This window comes from Macrotis lagotis, chromosome 3, assembly GCF_037893015.1.
Source record: "Macrotis lagotis isolate mMagLag1 chromosome 3, bilby.v1.9.chrom.fasta, whole genome shotgun sequence".
NCBI lineage: Eukaryota > Metazoa > Chordata > Mammalia > Peramelemorphia > Peramelidae > Macrotis > Macrotis lagotis.
In genome coordinates, this window is record NC_133660.1 from 117,797,789 (window position 1) to 117,817,268 (window position 19,480).

A 19,480-nucleotide genomic window follows, 5' to 3' on the forward strand; every position below is an offset into this window, starting at 1 on the left:
ACATGAAATATATATCTATAGATTCGTAAGCTATATGTAACATGTATACATATAAATGGTAATTATATAGCTATAAGATAGGTATGTACATTTGTTATTTGTTGTTTAGTCATGTCTGTCTCTATGTGATATCATTTGGGAATTTTTTGGCAAAGAAATTCGAGTAGTTTGCTATTTCCTACTCCAGCTCATTTTTACAGATGAGACACTGAGGCAGAGGGAGTCAAGTTACTTGCCCAGGTTCACACAACTAGTAAGCAAGTGTCTGGGGTCAGATTTGAACTCAGGAAAATGAGTCTTCCTGAATCTTCCAGCACTCTATCCATTGAACCACCTAGCTTCCCAAGTATGTCTATAATCTATCTTATCTCTAAATTTGATATGGATATATGATGTATCTTTATATTTGTTTTTGTGTCTGTTTAACACAAGCTAATAATTACTTGACAGTAATATGACAAATTCACAAAGAACATTTGAATTTGTCATTTATAAAATAACAACAGTAATAATCTATCTTATTTATTTCCCAGAGCATACTATGAACCACTGATCAAATGGGAGAGTAGATATGAAAGGGCTTTTAAAGTGATAATCACCATATAAATGCTTACCCTACTTCTTTTCTAATAGGTGAACACCTTATAGAAAGAAGCTGTTATATAGAAAAATAATGTAGTTATCTAAAATCAAATCATAAATTGGTAATAGTTGGGTAACTAGTTGATAATAGTGGAAGGAGACTCCTAGACTTGGAGTCTGGAAAACCTCAATTCAAATAACACCCTGCTTAGTAACTTGTGTGAACCTAGAATTAGATGAATAGATTTACAAATAAGTATTACAATATAATAGCACCTTTGTCACAAGATATGCAAAGTACTTGGCAAACTAGAAAAAGCTATTTCAAAAGTAAGTTATTAATGAAAATTTGAACTTGAATTTTGTTAATTCCTAAATCTCCATTCCCAGTCATATAGGACTGAAATTTGGGAAGAGAAATTAGGAAGTTGGGCCTCCTCTATTCCTTACATTAAAATCACACCTGAGAGTATTTTTGGTGAGATTCCAGGTGTACTTCATCTTTGAGTTTGGAATGACAGAAATTTTCCCTTTATTCCCAGGAGATCTCATCTATTTTTCCATTGTGTAATTTATAACTGCTTAATAATAGTTTTCAATCAGCATTTACCTACTATGTGAAGAACTTTGTCAAGTGAATATAATCACAGAATATAAAGATAGGCTGAACAAAATAAATTCATCTATCATCTCTTTGTATTTATCTTGTAGTATAAGATTATTGGGAAATTATGCTAATGACATTTTAAAAACTACGTTTTAAATTCTGATTCAAGTTTCAAAGATTGTGGACTCATTTATTTATATATTCCAGTGCCAAAATGCTAGAATATCTATTTTGTATTTAACCACCAACATTTGTTGACTTGATATATACTCTAAATAAGAAAGAATTGAAACATTTCAAAAGATTTTGAGGACAATATCTGTTAGTCTGTATACTTGGCTATATTTTATTATATTTATTGCATTTTGCTTGGTTCTATTTTAATAAGCTTCTACTCTTTGTCAGTGGTTTATTTTGGCATTAATTTATTTCTTTAAAAATAGGTACTTTGGTTTCATCTATTATTCTAACTTATCCTGTTTAAAGTAATGTGCAAGTAAGTGAGTGCATTCTCTCTTACACACAATTTTAATGAAAGATCAACATACAACTTGTCTTCGAAATGGCTACTGGCTTTTAACTGTGGTTGATCAGACAACACTTCTTTATCTCTTAAATTTTAAGTACTGTTTCTGATGAATGCCAGTCCTTTTTGTGTGCTCTTTAGTAGATACAACAGAAATCAGTATAACATCTAGATGTCACGGACTAAAGGAACATTTTTTAGATGCTCAATAACTACTTTTTACCTATATTAGGTGATGTAGAATTGTCTTTGAATTTTCTTTCTGTCTGACTTGTAAATTAAAAATTATCTTAATGGAAAGTAACATGAGATCTCATTACAAAATGGATTCTAAAATAATAAAGTACAAATTCAGAAACAATTATAAAATTATACCATAAATAATTTGTTTCTTTGTAAGATTTTTTTTGCTGACAAAATTTTCTGAAAATCTAAGCTTTTTATTTTAAACATTGACACTGGGTATTTTTTCCCCTGCCCCTATGTAAAAGATCCAAGAAATTACTATGATCTATATGGTACATTATTGCAGGAGAGTTATTTTGTTTTTGCTATTGCTGTTCTGTATAGAAAAATCTATTTTAGGAGCTTATGAAAACATTTTTTAAAAATATTTGCAACTGTTAAGAGGATCCTTTTTTATATATAAATGAATTTAGTTTTTCTGTTAGTAATATCAGTTTTTAAAGCACTGTAACACAAAGGTTAACCCCACTCTTAATTTAAACAGCCTTAAATGGCATTGTTTTTTAACATTAGTCAGAAAATGATAAACTGAAGCAACTGAAATGGATTGTGGTTAATATTACTGTCAGTCTGATGAATAATCCTGACATATACCAGCAGTTCACTGCCAGTCAGTAATCCTCCTCAAACCTAAGTGTTTATTATCTACCCAGTCTGATTATGGTTAGAAGTGAGCACTCATACAAGTATTATTTTCTTTATTTGCATAATCTACCTGTTTTCATACCAGAAGGTGAGCCTTTTTTCTTGGTCTTTTTTTTTGTCTGTACTTGATTAATTGGATTTAAGGGGGACAGAGGAGCTGCTGTGACAGAGTATTTACATAACAATTATTTGTGAGCATTTAGTTATGAATATAATTGAAAAATCTTATGATTATCTTTTCATCATGGAAAACCACAGACCTGATATTTTGATTTGAGTATATACTATCTTGTATTATATATATATATATATATATATATATATATATATTAATTTCAGTAGGACATTTTCAAAATTCTTTACCTTTCTTCACTTCAGCTATATAGAGGGAACAGTCTAGGTTTTCTCATGCCTGGTAATGTTTTAAATTGTTGGTACACATATGTAGTATTAATTTATAGTAATGTTAGTAATAACATCTTTTATTTAAATTTATAATTTTGTACTGGCCCATAATTTAATTTATTGAGAGCCTATGATATCCTTTTCCAAGAGAACTGATGGTTATATGGTATGCCTAAAGATAATCATTAAGTAGTTGGACTCTCAGTCTATCCTGGCTCATGTTCTTTTCTCTATATAAAGCTGCTTCTGAGTTTTTCAAAAGGGAAAAGAATAATTTGTAGATGCTACAGAACATTATCTTGATGTTGACCCCTAGTAAATTTAATAGCTATGAGAGAATTTTTAAACAAATTTTCCAGATTCTGATGTATATTTGGATAGATAATCCATAGACCTTACTTATGTGTGTCTGTGATATATAGTACAAATAGACAAAAAATGAGGTCCTGAATAAATTCATTTTCATGCAGTGGTCATTGAGTAAGGGTATTAATGAACCTACAAACATTTATTAAGTATGTAGCATGTGCCAGACTCTATGCTAGGCATGGGGTGGCGGGGAGCAGAATGTGCAAAGAATCAAAGATTTACAACTGGAAGTGACCTCAGATACCATCTGGTCTAAATTTTAAGTTATAGAGGGGGAAACTCAGTCTCATTGGAGTTGGCTGTGGCCTAACTAGGATTCTAATCTAAGTCACCTGAGGAATTTTGAAGAACAGTAGTAAAATTTCATGACTAGTGTATGAGGGGAAAAAAACTTGGGTTTTACTTATAGGTAAAGGACAAATGGACAGCCTAAGTGCCATATTGATATTACTGTGATGTCTAGAGTGTAGAAAGACCTTTGTTTCATTAAATCTATCTCCTAAGATGAGGACTTAGACAAAACTTGGACAAGATGATAGGTTAATGGTCTCTGTCATTAGAAAAAAAAAGTCCATATTGTTGAATTCATAAATCCATTTGAGTAAATTCAACATATCACATTGTCTTGTGCATTTTTGATGTATATCCAGGTATATTTTTCATTTATGTAAAATTTAATGTAATGTCTCCATGATCTGTTGTTTGAAGTAAAAATATCTTTTTTAGTCTTTCATATAATTCCTCTTTAGTGGTGTTAAATTTGCAGCTGATTTCTTCATTGAACTTAGCTATTTACTGTCAGTCTGAGCTTAATTAGGAGTCATTAGAATTTAATTTGGAGCAGCGAGGTGGCACAGTGGATGGAGTGCCAGTGCTGAAGTCAGGAAAACTCCTCTTCTATATCTGGTCTCAGACACTTACTAGTTGTGACCCTGGGCAAGTCACTTAACTCTGTTTGCCTCAGTTTCCTCATCTGTAAAATGAAAGGAAAGCCCCAAGTGGGTTCATGAAGAATCAGACATGACTGAAAAATTACTGAATGAAAACAGAAGAATTTGTTTTAAAAAAGGGGGATTCCATGATGTAGAATAGCATCTGAATTATAAGATAGTTTTTCTTTCAACTATTAATAGTCAAAAAAGCTCTTGGACACAGATAGCTGACAATTGGATTTGGTAGATTTTCAGCAGTTTGTTGTCTCAGGGAATTAGAACAAATCTGCTTTGAGCTAAAAGGACAAAGTGATTCTGCTACTTGCTTCTTTCTCTGTAGTAGAGTTGTATGTTCCAGATGTTATGCTAACCTCTAAATATAATAAAATAAATATGTAATTGCATATTGTAATTTTTTGAGATTTTTTTAAATGTATCCAGAGTCTTATATCTATCTGACTAGGCAGTCAATTTTTCTTCCTATGTTCTAGAAAGATTCAAAAAGAAGACAGAATACAAGCCTGATCATTTCATTTTGCTAATCATTACCAAACCTTTTTCATTAGGTTGAAAAGTAGTTCAGGGTGTGTGCCAACACATCCTTGTCTAACTTTATAGGTACAAATTGATGATCCTGTGATCTTCATGTTAAGAATTTTTATCCTTAAATGCCCATTTTAAGGATATGGTTGGTTGATTCCACAGAAAAGAAAATGGGGGGGTAAAATTAGGGAGATGGACAGTATTTATTTACTGGTTTGGGAGATTTATATTAGGTAAATCCTATATTAGATTTGGGAGATTTATATTAGGTTTGGGAGATTTATATGAAGTATAGATCATCCATTTTAAAAATTAATTTAACCTGAGAAAATTCTATTTGAATCCTGTTATATTTTATCTATCTTTATAGATATAGTTATATTCCTGCCTTATCCCATGAAGTCTGACACATAAGCATATATAAAGAAGAAATAACCACCTAAGAAAACGACCACCTTTATTCCTAACCACCACTTGTTTAATCTCTTTCTCTTATTTAATCATTAATGTTATTACTTTTATTATTGTATTTGTTTATTATTGGTATTTCATGAATATCTTATTAGTACCTTCAATACTATTAATTAAAGTATTATTAACTTGTTATTAACTAAAACTTGTATTGAGAATTTTTCAAACAATATTTCTCTAAGTGGGAAATAATTCTTTCAACACTTCTTTGCTTTTCAAAATCCAAATTGCTTATGAGTAGTTTCTCTTTTTTTCCCTTTTTTCCTTTTTAGGTTTTTTTTGCAAGGCAATGGGGTTAAATGGCTTGCCCAAGGCCACATAGCTAGGTAATTATTAAGTGTCTGAGGTCAGATTTGAACTCAGATACTCCTGAATCCAGGGCTTGTGCTCTATCCACTGCACCACCTAGCTGCCCCTTATGAGTAGTTTCTAGTGGGTTTTATATTATTGATCTTTATCCAAAGTCAGAGATAATAATACATTGCAAAGTACATTGACAGTTTGGTAGAGTCTGAAGGACTTTAATTAGTTCCCCTAATTTAGTTATGGTCCACACAGAGATAGATAAACTTCTTAGCAAATAAAGAGATTTGGGTACATTCAACCTATTCATTCAGCTTATTATTTTCATAATTGCTTTGAAAACATTCATTAGTTCTTCACCATTAAAAGACCGTTTCATTATTTACTTCTAATCTAGCATTTAGCCCTATGATGGCATGTAATTAAAGCATTGTTCATCTTATATTTACCAATTTACATGAATTTAGCACATTCAGATAAAATACGAAATAAAATACAGCTACATTCAGTGAACCAGAAATATTTTACTGCTTAGTCCAATATGTGTATTTGAGATGATTTAAAATCCAGAAAGAAAAATAAGTGAAATGGAGTACTTCTCTTATTCTCTAGATACTGAAATGAAATAGTACAGTACATATACTTAGTTTAGAACCACTTGAGAGAGACTGTATTTGCAAGAGATTCAAAACTATTCTGTTATTTGAAAATAAAAATATGCATTTGTTAGCTCAGAAAGCCTCAGTGACTCTGATGGAATTTTTTCCCCCTGGCAATATTAAATAAAATCTAGAATATATGAAGATAAGTATCAAACCCTTTCATCTTTATCCAATACATGACAAAGTGTCCTAAGAACCAAAGCTGGATAAAAATGCTGATCGGTCTGTTTTTCATACTTGTTATTTAGATCAGGGTTGTCCGGCCTTACTTGTAAAAGTTTTTATTGGAACAATAGACAATGTATTTTTATTTGCCATTTTAGTGAGAGCTCTGCAGTAGCTCAGCTTCATTTACTAAAACATTTAGTAAAACCACAGGGGGCTGCACACTGCAGCTGCATGAAAATGGTGGGCTGCATTTTGGACAGCCCTGATTTAGATAAAGGAGCTACTGCAACAGAAACAGAATGCTTACTTGCAGTCAAAAGTTTTGTTTTTTTAAATGAACCTTCCCAGGGTATTTATTTGTATTGCTTCTTTAGGAAAAAAGAAAACAAAGAAATATATGTGTAGAATATCTCTTTCTTTGTCAAGTTATCTATTATCTTAATCTATCAACATATCTTCAGTTAGAGAGATATTACTCATATAACCATATGCCCCCATCCCCAACTCCCTCATAGATATGTTTGTGTATATGTGTATTTAGATAGATAGATAGATAGATAGATAGATTATTCTAGTCAAGAATGAATCCTTCCACTTTTCAAATAAGAGTTAATGTACATAAAATTATTCAATGTTTCAATCGACTATCATTGTTTTCATTGTACATGAATTAGAAATCAAATAATGTGTTTGATGGTGTGTGCTCTTTTTAGTATGATTTTCTTTCCTAGCAAACTAAAATTCCCATTCATCCTTTCTTATCGTTCCTACTCCCACCTTCCTCATCTCCCTAGAGACTTTCTCTAAGCATTTAGACTAATGATGGTTTAGAATTAAAGTGATTTATGGTCACACTTACCAGTTTATATGAGTATGCATTTTTCACCTCTGCTGTCCTCCTAATCAGTGTTGGGTGACTTGTAGACAAGAAACTCTTCAACTTGGTGCTTAATGAAAAGTTGTCTTCCTCAGATTACAACAAAGTTTCGTAACTCTGTTTTATCACTTCATAATATGTTTTCTCACTTTCAACGAAACCAATTTGGGGGCACTTTCATCTAACATGGTATAACTCTGTTCTGAAATTTTCACTCATCGCATTTCCCTTAAGCCAAAATCATCCTCTTCTATCCTAGAATGATCATTGGTTGAGCTTCAGTCAACTCTGAACTCAGTGTAACCAGATTAAAATGTCATTTTGATATGTTTATCAGTATAAATAAAAATACAAATATGTTAATTTATGGTTTTCTAAGTTAGATGTGGTCTTTAAGGATCCTCTGGAAGATAGAGTCCTTTTCTATAGTATCCTTGTTTTGATAAGAAAATGGAATTTTAGAGCAGGAAGACTCTTCAAATTTGAGGTAGTCAATTTATACTAGACTGAATCATGTTCAGGTTCCATTTGGTCAAAGTTTCATCAAAAAAGATTTTTTTTTTCTTGGAAACTGTTGAACCATTGTCCTTTAGGGTTATCCTTTATAATCATCTTTTATCACAACAAATAGAAAGTTGAACTTACAAGTAAGGTAAATTTACTTTTTAAGTCCTATGATCTTATTATATCTACCAGTATGCCTAGCTTCCAGGAATCAAAACCAGAACCAAAAACCAATCAAGTTGACATCTACATATACCTTTCAGACATCTCAACTGAATAGCCAGTAGATATTCAGTAGATATCTTTGTATTTTGAGCTTTATAATTTTCCCCCCCCAATCTTCCTTCCTTCCCCCCCACCAAGAAGGCAGTTTGATAGTCTTTACAGTGTTTCCACAGTATACACTGATCTAAGTTGAATGTGATGAGAGAGAAATCACGTCCTTAAGGAAGAAAAATAAAGTATAAGAGATAGCAAAATTACATAATAAGATAACGTTTTTTTTTTTCCTAAATTGAAGCTAATAGTCTTTGGTCTTTGTTCAAACTCCACAATTCTTTCTCTGGATACAAATGGTATTCTTCATCACAGATATGCCCAAATTTTCCCAGATTGTTGCACTGATGGATTGGGCAAGCCCATCAAGATTCGTCATCACCCCCATGTTTCTGTTAGGGTGTACAATGTTTTTCTGGTTCTGCTCATCATGCTCAGCATCAGTTCATGCAAATCCCTCCAGGCTTTCCTGAATGCCCATCCCTCCTGGTTTCTAATAGAACAGTAGTGTTCCATGACATACATATACCACAGTTTGCTAAGCCATTCCCCAATTGAAGGACATCCACTTAATTTTCAGTTCTTTGCCACCACAAACAGGGTTGCTATGAATATATTTGTACGTGATATTTTTACCCTTTTTCATAATCTCTTCAGGGTATAGCCTCAGTAGTGGCATTGCTGGATCAAAGGATATACACATTTTTGTTGCCCTTTGGGAGTAGTTCCAAATTTCTCTCCAGAAAAGTTGGATGAGTTCACAGCTCCACCAACAATGCATTAGTTCCTAGATTTCCCACATCCCTTCCAACATTGATCATTGTCCTTTCTGGTCATATTGGCCAGTCTAAGAGATGTGAGGTAGTACCTCAGAGATGTTTTAATGTGCATTTCTCTAATAATTAGTGATTTAGAGCAATTTTTCATATGACTGGATTGCCTTGATTTCCTCATCTGTAAATTGCCTTTGCATATCCTTTGAACATTTGTCAATTGGGAAATGACTTTTTTTGAAAATTTAACTTAGTTCTCTGTGTATTTTAGACATGAGTCCTTTGTCAGAAATATTAGTTGTAAAAATTGTTTACCAATTTACTACATTTCTTTTGATCTTGGTTACAGTATTTTTATCTGTACAAAAGCTTTTTAATATAATGTAATCCAAATTATCTAGTTGGTTTTTAATGATGTTCTCCTTCTCTTCCTTGGTCATAAACTGCTTCCCTTTCCATAGATCTATCAGGTAAACTGCTCCTTGATCTTCAAGTTTGCTTATAATATTTTTTTATGTCTAAATCCTGTATCCATTTTGATCTTATCTTGGTATAGGGTGTGAGGTATTGGTCTAATCTAAGTTTCTTCCACACTGACTTCCAAATTTCCCAACAGTTTTTATTGAAGAGAGAGTTTTTATCCCAATAGCTGGACTGTTTTTTGGGTTTATCAAACAGCAGATTACTATAATCATTTCCTGCTATTGCACCTAATCTATTCCACTGATCCACCACTCTTATTTTTTAGCCTATACCAGACAGTTTTTATGACTGATGCTTTATAATATAATTTTAGATCTGGTAAGGCTGAGCCACCTTGTTTTGCTCATTTTTTTTATTGAATCCCTGAAAATTCTCGACTTTTTCTAACTCATTAAAGTAATTTTTTGGAATTTTGATTGGTAGGGCACTAAACAGGTAATTTAGTTTTGGTAGAATTGTCATTTTTATTATGTTAGCTCTACCTATCCATAAGCAGTTGATGTTTGCCCAGTTATTTAAATCTGATTTAATTTGTTTGAGAAGTGTTTTGTAATTGTTTTCAAAAAGCTTTTGAATCTTCCTTGACAGGTAGACTCCCAGGTATTTTATATTGTCTGAGGTTACTTTGAATGGGATTTCTCTTTCTTACTCTTTCTGCTGTATCTTGTTAGTCATATCTAGAAATTTTATAGATTTATAAGGGTTTATTTTATATCCTATGACTTTGCTAAAGTTTCTAATTGTTTCCAGTAGTTTTTTAAGATGATTTTGGGATTCTCTAGGTAGACCATCATGTCATCTGCAAAGAGTGAGAGTTTTGTCTCTTCCTTCCCAATTCTAATTCCTTCAATTTCTTTTTCTTCTCTTATTGCTGAGGCTAACATTTCTATTATGATATTGAATAGTAGTGGTGATAATGGGCATTCTTGTTTCACCCTTGATCTTATTGGGAATGCCTCCAGCCTATTCCCTTTGCATATAATGCTTTTTGATGGTTTCAGATAGATACTGCTTATTATTCTAAGGAACAAACCATTTATTCCTATACTCTCTAGTGTTTTCAGTAGGAATGGGTGCTGTATTTTGTCAAAAACTTTTCAGCATCTATTGATAATAATCATATGCTTTCTGATTGGTTTGTTATTGGTGTAATTAATTATACTGACAGTTTTCCTAATATTGAACCAACCCTGCATCCCTGGAATAAATTCTACTTGGTCATAGTGTATTATACTAGTGATAATTTGTTGTAATCATTTGCTAAGATTGTACTTAAGATTTTGGCATCTATATTCATTAGGGTGATGGGTCTATAATTTTCTTTCTGTATTTTAATTCTTCCTGGTTTAGGTATCATTCATATTGGTGTCATAGAAAGAGTTAGGCAGAGTTCCAACTTTACCTATTTTTCCAAAATGTTTATGTAGAGTAGGAACCAATTGTTCCTTAAATGTTTGATAGAATTCACTTTATGAAATCAACTGGCCCTGGAGATTTTTTCTTAGGGAGTTCAATAATGACTTGTTGAATTTCTTTTGCTGAAATAGGGTTGTTTAGGGTTTTAATCTCCTCTTCACTTAACCTGGGCAACTTATATTTTTGTAAATATTTGTCCATTTCACTTAGATTGTCAAATTTATTGGCATTGAGTTGGGCAAAATAATTCCAGATTATTACTTTAATTTCCTCCTCATTGGTGGTGAGTTCACCTTTTTTCATTTTTGATACTAGTAATTTGGTTTTCTTCTTTTTTTAATCAAATTGACCAGAAGTTTATCAATTTTACTGTTTTTTTCATAAAATCAACTCTTCATTTTATTTATTAGTTCAATAGTTTTCTTGCTTTCAATTTTGTTAATTTCTCCTTTAATTTTTAGAATTTCTAATTTGGTATGTAATTGGGGGGGATTTTAATTTGTTCTTTCTCTAATTTTTTTAGTTGCATGTTTAGTTCATTGATTTCTTCTTTCTCTAATTTATTCATGTTAGCATTTAAAGATATATAATATATCCTCTGATAGCTGCCTTGAGTGAATCCCATAGGTTTTTTATGTTGTTTCATTATTATTGTTATCTAGGATGAAATAATTCTTTCTATAATTTGTTGTTTGATCCACTCACTTTTTAAAATGAGGTTATTCAGTTTCCACTTAGTTTTGGGTTTGTATCTCCCTGGTCCAGTATTGCATATGATTTTTATTGCATTCTGATCTGAGAAAGATTTACTCACTCTTTCTGTATTTCTGCAGTTGATCATTAGGTTTTTATCCCTTAGTACATGGTCAATTTTTGTGTAAGTGCCATGTACTGCAGAAAAGAAAGTATATTCCTCTTTGTCCCCATTCAGTTTTCTCCATAAGTCTATCATATCTAGGTTTTCTAACAATCTATCTCCTTAACTTCCTTCTTGTCTATTTGGTTAGATTTTATCTAAATCTGAGAGTAGGAGGTTAAGGTCTCCCACTGTAGAGTTTTGTTCTCTGTGTCTTTCTATAGTTCTTTCAACTTCTCCTTTAATAATTTGGATGCTATACCATTGGGTGAATACATATTTGGTATTGAAATTACTTTATTGTCAAAGGTACCTTTTAGGAGGATATAGTTTCCTTCTTTATCTCTTTTAACACTATTTTTCCAGATATTTTGTCTGAGATAAGGTTTGCTACCCCTGCTTTTTTCACTTCAGCTGAAGCAAAAAATATTTTGCTCTAACCTTTTACCTTTACTCTATATGTATCTCTCTGCTTCAAATGAGCTTCTTGTAAGCAGCATATTGTAGGATTCTGGTTTTGTAGATTGGATTTCTGTTAAGAGGTTTGTTTCATGTTATATGTGGGAAGATCAGAGCCTAGCACTGTGCCTGTCTTCTCTCTGCCATCTTGGCCAGAAATCATCTCAGTAGATATCTTAAACTCCATGTGTTCAAAACAGGACTCATTATCTTTTCCCTTCAACCCTCCTCTTCTTCTATGTTCTCTATTACTTTAGAGGGCAACACCATTTTTTCATTCCCTAGCCCTAAACCCCAGAAGTGATATTCAGAACTGTCTCTCCTTCCTCCCCCCCCCCATATTTAAGCTGTTTCCAGGGTCAGTCAATCTCACCTATTCAACATCTGTTCAATAAGACCCCTTTTCTCTTTTGACACTGCTTGCAGATGCACTGCCTCAGGTTTCTCCCCCATCAGTGATTTTCCTAAAACATAGATCCAATCAAGTTCCAAATTCCTCATATCCATTCCATACCCCATTCAATAAACTCTCTGGCTCCCTGGAACCTCCAGGATCACATACAGCCTCCTCCGTTTGGTGTCCTTAGACCTTCAGGACCTAGTGCCTATTCCCTCTCCAGTTTTCTTACATGTGACTCTTTGCCACAAAGGTTGCTATTCAGTAACTCTGGCCTCCTGGATGTTGTTCCATCATCTTGACTCTCATTTCTTGACTCTGGGCATTTTCCCCCCCCTTTTTCATCATGCCTGAAATATTCTCCCACCTTATCTTTGTTTGTTGCCCCTTAGTTTCAGCTACAATCCCATCTCCTCCAGGATGCTTTTCCCAGTCCCTCTTAATTCTAGTGCCTTCAGTATTTCCTATTTATTCTATCTATATCTTGCTTTGTATACATTTGTTTGCATGTTATCTCTTCATTAGCTCCCATAGAATGGGGGCCTGTGTCTTTAACCTGTTTTTTACCCAGCTCTTTACATCATGCCTGGCACTTGGTAGTCACTTAATGATTATTGATTGCTTGCACCTTTGATTTTTTCATAGCCTCTTTTTAAGATAGTAAACCTTGTTAAAATCACTGATGCCCAAACTAAATAAAGTAGGCTTCACATCTCCCCCTTTACACAATGTAGATGTCACTCTGAGATGATTTCATAAGTAAAACTGTAAAGCATAGTCATTTCCTCTTCCCTCACTTTCCAGTATTGGCTAAGATTTTGTTTTAAACCTCTTTCTGACCCTTAATTTTGAGTCCTTTTCCTACTCTTTGGTTTTCCTAGGTCCTCATTATTGAGCTCTACCTAGGTCTTCCTTGCCTTTAACTGCCTCCTGCTTTAAAATGACCAGTTTCTTCTCTTTGTCCTACACACACACACACAAACACACACACACACACACCACCACCACCACCACCACCACCACCACCACCACCCAAAATTGCTTTTCTTTAGTATAAGTTTGATTTTTATTATCTAATGAAAGGAGTTCAGAGCAAAGTATGAATTATTTCTAGAAGAATTAGCATCTTTAAAAGAGGAGGGGTTCTCTTAATTCTAATGATTCCTAATTGAAATTTGCATGAGTCTCTTTACTCAATCCAAACATACTGCTACCTAATTTCTGAAACTGAAATACCTGATAGCTGTTGAGATAATATATTTTAAGCACCTTCAAACATCGAATCACCTTCCTAAATGTTCTACATTTGAAAGGTTGTTGATCCTTAACATAATGCCTCTGCAAAAAGCAAAAGTATTTAGAAGTAACCACTGATAGAATAAAAGTCATACTGGAATAATAGGGACCAAACCCACTACAGAAAAATTAATTTTCAATGATATAGAAAACTACTCAAATTGAATGACAGAAAATCAAAAAGGGTAGAAAAAAGAGTCAGAAATTGCTGTGAAATATTTGATTAGAAGCCAGATTCACTGCCTTTTTACACTCAAATTCTGGTGTTTTAGGTGATTTTCTTTGTTTTCCTTTGGGGGTGAGACTACCTTAACTTCAATAGTTTGCAGTTTAAATCACTTTATATTTAAGATTATATCAATGTAGGGAGTAGCTAGGTGGCACAGTGGATGGAGCATCAACCCTGGAATCATAAAGACCCAAGTTCAAATCCTGCTTCAGACACTTAATAAGTACTTAGCTGTGTGGCCCATTACCTTATAACCCCCCCCCAAAAAAAGAGATTGTATCTATTGCTATTAATTTTTTTGGTTGGGGGTCCAGATCCCAATACATTAATCTTGCCTTTTCTATGGTAAACTTCTCTGGAAATATTACTACATGTGTAGTTAGGAGACATGAGTTCTATTATCCTTATTTACTCTACTACTTACTCTTGGAACTTTTGCTCTCCTATTTGTAAAAGGTGGACATCTTGGACCAGGTCACTTGATTTGCTGTCACTCATAATCATTTAAGCAAAACAATGAGGAAAGCCTCATGGCCATTGTCTTCTTCTATTTTGATCCCTGGTAGCAGCACCTTGAATAAAGCCAGAGTTAGATTGCATCATGTTAGAGAAATTAACTCCCTAATGTTCCAAGTTAGAGTTTAATCATTAATTGTGTGGGATGACCCTGTATTACCACTTTTCTACCTCAGGTGAAGTTCTATCTGGATTTTTTGATGTGTATTGTGTGACTCTTATTGGTATAAATCGTAGAGAAGGTTGAACTCTATTATCCTTATGATCCCTTTTAGTTCTTATATCACAGTGCCTTTTAAATTAAATATCATCTTATTCAGTCTATCTTTCTAAATAAATTACATGTCACTCCCTTCTCTCATACTGCCAAACTCTTATTCAGCCAAACTTTTCTATTTGATGCTTCCCGCTTTTGTATCTTCACACAAGCTGCCCGCATGCCTAGACAACTCTTGTTCTTCACTACTGCTCTGAGAATCCTTGATTTTTTTCTCAGACTTACTATCACCTTCCACAAAAGAGCTTTCCTTTTCACTTTGTGATAGAATGCCTTCAAAAATTTTATTTCATCTTTATTTTGTATATGTTTTATTTCCTTAAATGTTTACCTGTTGCTTTTTTCCCCTAAGAGACTATAACTTCCTTGAGGTCAAGACTGGTACATGGTTGGTATTTAACTTAATAAATGCTTACTTAATTGAGTTTAATTTAATTTTGTAATCCTCAGTAGAATGGAAAATTAAGATACTTAGGTTGCCAGGGATGGCATTAGACTGGAAGGTCATTGAGAGCAGAGACTGTTTTTATACCCTTCTTTGAATCTACAACACATGTCACAGAGTCTAGATTCTGCTTAATCATTGGTTTTTTGATTGACTACTTTTGCCACCAATTGGTTGTGTAATCTTTGGGCAAGTCATTTAGCCTCTCTGTAACTCTGATTCTTCCTCTTTAAAATGAGGAAAATAGATTCATTGATTACAAAACTTCTTTCCATCTAAAAAACTCTACATGTTTTAGGTAATAATATACATGTAAGTGTTTAATATTGACTTTTCAAGAGTAGAGAATAATTTAACCATATTAGAGGCTCTTAAGGCCCAGATGGAAAGGATTATATTTGGCAGTTAAATGTTCATTAGGTATTGTAACTTTTTGAATAAGACATAGTCAGATAATAGGGTAAAGTTTAGGTCTTTGGATCTGTATTCAAGATGATAGGAGTTCAAATCAGACCTCAGTGACTAATCTGTAAACATGATAAATACAAATGTTTATGTACAATGTTCACTAGATTGTGTGCCTTTGAGGAGAGGGGACTGGGAAGGGAAATTGGAAGGAATTGTTATCAATATGAATATGTGTGCAGATGAATGTTGAAAAGTAATTGGAAAAATAAAATTAAATATCCAAGGGGAGGGTGGTGGCGTTCATTAGGGACTTTGGGGAAAGCAATTTCCATTGAAAAATAAAGTAGGAAGTTTAGAATTTCAGAGTTTAGAGGATAAAGAGAGGAAAATAACAGAGAGAGTGGTATTAACATGATTTTCTTAAAGAATTTTACCTTGAAAGAGACCAGAGATTGAAATGTTAGGTCCTTGTGAGTAGATGCCACTTCACTTTTGTGCTTTTATCTCCAGAACTTAACACAGTTCCTGCCACATATTAGGGTCTTAATCAATTCTTGTTGATTGATTGAGTCTCTCCTCCCTCATTTTACAATTGAGAAAATTGAGGCCTGCAGAGGTAATATGCCTAAGGCCTCACATGTAGCAATGTGGGTGAGATTGGATTTTAACCCTTAGCCTTCACATCCAACCTTTTTCTCAATGAGCACACATGCACGAATAAAACAACAACTGATAACAGCAGACATTAATTTTGATCCTACAAATAAGTGGATTGAATACTGGGTCTTGTTTCCTCTTTAGTTTTCTCACTTTACTTTCTTGAATCTCATGCTGCTGTCCCATAACTACTGGTCCTAAAGATAATAATTCTCTTTTATTTCTCAGGGTAGGTCCTTCTGAAATTGCCTTCCTCGTCCAATTATAGCAAGAAACTGAATGCTTGCATCCCATCCTTCTTCCCCTTCACCTTATAGTTTCCAAGCAATATTCCAATTGGAATATTGTAGACCAACCCTGTGTAGGACCTTGCAGATTTTATTTACATTCCTGGGAGTCATCTAGATGTCAAATTCAAATCAAAAAGGGTAAGGGGGAAGGGTACTAATCCATATATAAGTATCCCTAAGGATCACATATTGAATTTGTTTTAAAATGTATTATTATCTATACATTATTGCATTTTTATTTATTTGTTAAGTATTTTCCAACCACATTTTGTTCAGGCTGCTTGTATTATTAGTCAGGGCTGATTCACACCCTTGATTTAGATTGCCTTTTTTTCATATTAAGCATTTCTATGCCTGTAGGAACTGGTTGTATTAGGTCATTTCTTTATCCATTCCTAAAAGAAATTTAAAATAAGGAATTATTTTGATTGTAGTCTACCTAGGTCACATAATTCCAAGTTTAAGTAGCATCATGTTGACACTTACTTGGCTATGTGACCTTGGCAAAACTCAGAGCTTTACTTTTCATTCTAATAAAATAAAGAGAAGAATACTTGATTGTGTTGGTAAAGCATTATCTATCCATAAATGTTAAATGCAACATTTAAAAATGATTTTTAATAAAATGGCTAATGGCATGTCTAGACTTCCCGAATAACCTTTTGTCCTTGATATTAGACTGTCAATATTTTAAATTCCTCTTTGCACCCTCCTTTCTCTAACACATCACAATTCTTCTGGTTTGGTGGATAGTCTTGAAGAGGTATTGTGGCCAAAAACTTCATGATCCACTGTTGTACAGTGAAAAAAAAAGCACTAGACTTGGAGTGAAAAAACATGGGTTCAAATCTAGGATATGCTGCTTATAAATAGTTTGACCTTGCACAAGTCATGTCATTTCTATGGACTTCAACTTCTTCCTACAATTCCTTTTAGTTCTAAATCTATGATCCTATGACCCTTCATGATGATAAACTGCTGATCAATCTGTCTGCACTTAACTAGACTGCTCCTCCAAATACAGATATATAGTGACTCACTAGACCCAGACTCCAAACATTGCTAACTTGATAATCAGACCTGACAGAATTTATATATCACAAGAATTAGTTTCAGGAATTCAGGGTCAGTTTCATACCAAAATTAGTCATTATGTAATGACTTTTTTGGAAATAAGACACTTTTACTCTGGATCTTAGGAGTATAAATTTTCTGTATTTTGAAATGTGACTTCTAATTACAAATTATCATCAGATAAACCATAGCTAGAGGATTCAGGTAAAAGTTCAGTTAACATTTTGTTTTCTTAAAACAGATGAATGCTATTTAAAATGTAGAAGCACCTTGGAGAATCCATTTTCCTCTAGTATTTGTTGTGGTCAAGAGGGGAGTTGGACAATGATCTTATAGATTAAGATCTTCTCATTCTAAGTCTTATTACCACCCTAATTCTTTTATCAGGAGTTGAATTCCTTCTTCAGCTTTTACCAAGTTTCCTAATAGGACATAATTAGGGTTCTGGAAAGGGGCAGGAGAAGAAAAGAAAGAATTTAGTTCATTGTTTTCCTTCAAATCTTATTAAGTATTATTAAAATTTTCATTTTTCATTCTGGTAAGCCTGGAACAAATTTCACTCTGGAAAAATATTTAATCTTTATATTTCTTAAAATGAAAGGTGGAAAAAACTGAGTTGGGAGTGTCTACTATAAATTTATGATAGTTATAGGAAAGAAGGAAGGAGGGGAGAGGGAGGAAGGGAAAGGATTTTCCCACATAACAACAAAGAGCTTTCCAAAGCACTGATGGGCACTGCAAAACTACAAAACGTGGGAAGGGTGAGATGATAGACACTGTTAACCCTGATAAAATATACACAGTCGTAGAATAGTCAGTTCAAATCAGTACAAACCTCTCATTTTACACTTGAGTAAAATCTAGTTAAAGTATGCTCCTTGATGGTAGATTTTTTTAGGGGAAGATAGAGGGAAATCTTTGTGTCTTTTCTCCTCAGAAACTAAACTAGTGACTAACAAAGCATCTGTCTAATAAATAAATGTGTATTGCATAGGAATGACTTTCCCATAGTCACAAATAGTAAGTAGCAGAGCAGATTTTGAATGAAGTTCTTTTGATTTTAAATTCAGGTATCTTACATATATACCCCACTCAATCATTTTATAGGCCATCATTTTATCATTAGTTGCAGGTGGAAGAGATTCTTTTTTGTTGTTGTTGTTGTTGTTAGAGGCAAAGAATGTGTTGTTAGCTTGTTTCAGGAATTAAAAACTAAATAATTTTTTTCTTGTCATAGAAGAAATAGTAAAATGATAATATTAGAAAATAAAATAAGCTCAACCTCTTCCTTTCTCACTTCTTTCTTCTAGTATTCATTGAGTTCTGACTCCATTGTTATGACACTATTCTCATTGCCACTTTTTCTAGTATTAGTACTTTCACTCTTAACTCCAATTCCTATCAGAGTCAATATACTTGTTTTTTATATCCTTTGAGATGAATTCAGCTGAAATTTAATGTTCAGTACAGATTCTGATAGCAGTTACAGACTGACTTCTAGATTATTTACCCTTATTTTACAATGAATTCAGTGCCTGCTATATAGTCTTTCCATCTAAATTCTTCCCTTACTCTACAGAATTTCATCATATAATGATGTTTCCTCAAATACTCTAACTTTCTTATTCCTCAATCTACTCAATCCAGTGACCATTTTCTTCACCTCAGCTACACATAAGGGTGGATACAATTCAAGGGAGCTTTTTAGCATAGAAGCAGTCACAAGGTAATCACTTAATAAAGGTTCTATGTATTCAATAAATGTTCTATGTATTTATCTTTTTTTCT

General features: G+C 33.2%; 1 protein-coding gene across 4 annotated transcripts in view; it reads left to right on the top strand.

Annotated features, from left to right (window-relative positions):
• Positions 1-19,480, top strand: part of LRBA (LPS responsive beige-like anchor protein) — an 832,197-nt gene that overhangs the window by 603,018 nt on the left and 209,699 nt on the right. The window lies entirely within an intron of this gene.